Here is a 2957-nt window from a genome sequence, read left to right on the forward strand (position 1 = left end):
TTACAGATTAAAGCACATTCAAAATATATAACAATGATACGAGAATGAGGGGTTAGTGTGTATCTTATACACATATAATTAATAAAAGTGACACAAATAATTCTTGTCTTTTTCTTTAAATCAAAGAACACAGTATTAGTGAAAACAATGCACTTCAAGATGCCATGACAATTAAATTTAAATTAAAGAATATATTCACTTTATTCTTATTTCCATGATTCAGGACAAAAGACAAGCATCAGAGATTGCTATGAAATAAGGTCTATCTCTGTGCACCCAATCACTGAATCTAAGATTGCTCCCTGTTCATCATTATTAAAGAAAGTTCACATTCAAAATGCACACCTTTAGAAACTGAAGCAGCTGAATGACACTAATGATACACTAAGGAGTAAATTTTAAAATATCTACTGAATACAGAATATAAATATGATTGCAGTGCAGGGGAGAATGATATATCCAGTCTATCATAGTAATTAATTATGTAAGAAAGCCTTTATTGGTACAGATCTACTGAAGAGAGTCTATCATCTGGTTGAACAGGAGAGCTCACTGTTTTTTGGCCAGCATAACTCACAGATTTGCAGAAGACTGTGAGAGACATAGAATCCCATGTGATGTGAGTTAGTGACTGTTACCAGTAACTGCTAGAGTTAATCATTTTCACAAATTAAAGCACAGGAAACTTGTCAGCAAGAGTACTTTTTTTTTTTTTTTTTCTTTTTTTTCTTTTTCAGGGGAAAGCGCGAACGCAGTCCCCCACTACCACAAATTATGCAGTCGAATTTCCCACATTTGGGGAAATCGCAGGGGTCAGCACATCCGGAGTGCAATGGATAAGCCTCGCCCTGGGAAAACCACCTTCGTGATCATGGTATCTCCCCTGCCAGGTAAGTATGCAAGAGTACTTTTTTTACCAAATAGTCAGCTAGACTATTTACACTGCCATTTAAATACTCCAGAGTTTCAAAAGCAGCTTGATTTTCACCTTGGGTATATGTGTATGTATAGTTTCTTTCTACACAGATCAGATAAAATCTACAGATCAGAATGGGACTGATTTTGAAGTTTAAGTCTTTTGAGACATAAATCTTACAGACGATATAATTTGACAGAATGCATTCAATATCTTCCTAGACATATCATATGTACACATATCTAGTTTACTACATGTATTATAGTTTAAAATAATTAAATGTTTTACTGGCCTTTTTCATAATTTTAAAATCTGGTCATACCTGCACAGAGATGTACACACACCACACTACTGATTTTAATTTCTTTTAAAATTATAAGACAATTCTACCTCCAGTAGGTTTTGAAATCTACTTTGAAAATCTAATTATACACCCCTTAAATTCCATGGTAAAAAGAGTTACCTATATAAAGTAAATCTTCAAAACTTTCAGAATATATCTTATTTACATCCTTAGAGCATGTATAATTTTTAAACAAGATACACACAAGTAGCATAAAAAATATATCAAGAAGTCAACTACATTAAAGTTTAAATATTAAATGTAGAGCCTAATTTCTAAAAAGGGAAGAAACAAATGAAATTATTTATCATATAGAAATCAACTTACAGATATTGAAAACAAATATATGGTTATCAAAGAAAAATGTCAGAGGGAAGGGATAAATGAGAAGTTTGGGAATTAAAAAGATTCATAAAAAGTACAATTTAAGTACCATCTTAGCAAAGCAAACACCAGATTTCTAAGTATTAATAAAGATGTAGACAATAGGGATAATTTCTTTAAATTCCATTTCAATATATGTGCTCTTAAAAATGTGCATTCCATATCCAAAAAATTCAACTTCCAGATATTCTAGAAATTTGTTTGTATAAGTACAGACAGATATGCATAAGAAGCTTTATAGTAGACTCATTTGCAGGAAGATAAATTAAAACACCAAGGGAGGGACAAATAAATAACAGAATACATACAGTAGAACTGTGCAGTAGTCAAAATGTGCAAAACTGACTCCATTTGTTAAATACACATGAATTGCCAGAATATTATATTGAATTATAAAGTCATAGTGCTAAGGATAGGCAAATTATAAGTCCATTTCGCATGATTTAATATATTTAAAACAGTGCTCTAGAAATAGTCTGATGGGATGGGAGTGAAAGAGAAAATAGAATATGCACTTGGGAGACTTCAACTTAATAAGTAAAATTGTATTCCTTAAGATAGGTGGTGAGTAGACATTACACACTAAATTTCTTTGCATAATTTATATGTATAAGAAATTTCATAATACACCTACATAGTTTTATACTTATTATATGTACTTGACCATGATTGGACTGTTTGCAAAATAGACTATACTGAATCTCATGCTTGTGGATTTTTAAAAATCCATTTTGCCCAGGAATTGATTTTATTTAATGTGATTTTACAAAGTTTTGGGACATTTTGACTACTAAGATGCTGCATGGTATACAGACAAACAGAATATTCACTTTTCTTGAGGTCTTTGAATGTATGTAAGTAAAAAATTAGCTTAGACTTTGAATGCCACTTAATTGTGTATAAACACTAAATTATTAATCAATAGGCATCTTAGATTGACTCCTTAATGTTGGCATTTCAGTACAAAAACATTATCTTTTGAACGGATAGAACTGTTTTGTTTGCATTTTCAACTAAACAGGGGAAAGTAAATTAAATCAAGATGCAGCTATCTCAAGAGACTATTAGGTTTATTGAATGATAAAAAGGATTAAACCCAACCAAACCCATTCAAATCAGAGTTAATTAAAAATGAGGGCAATTTTATGATATAATAATCACCTAAATATATGAAGCTTATAGTCACTGTGCAATATTTACTTATGGTTTTAAATGTACTATGCAGCTTATTATAAGGAGTTGTGAACCAAAATTAATAATACCAATTATACCTAGCCACCTGAATGAGTAGTACTGAACAAAATTATATACCTA

At 30.9% G+C, this 2957-nt stretch overlaps 1 non-coding gene across 1 annotated transcript; it reads right to left on the reverse strand.

The window, feature by feature from the left end:
* Positions 1-734: 734 nt before the first annotated feature.
* LOC136146794 (U1 spliceosomal RNA) lies at positions 735-898 on the reverse strand. The gene has a single exon (XR_010659080.1). It is a non-coding gene; the product is annotated as a U1 spliceosomal RNA (small nuclear RNA).
* Between the last annotated feature and the right edge of the window lie 2059 nt (positions 899-2957).

Source organism: Muntiacus reevesi, chromosome 14, assembly GCF_963930625.1.
Source record: "Muntiacus reevesi chromosome 14, mMunRee1.1, whole genome shotgun sequence".
Lineage (NCBI taxonomy): Eukaryota > Metazoa > Chordata > Mammalia > Artiodactyla > Cervidae > Muntiacus > Muntiacus reevesi.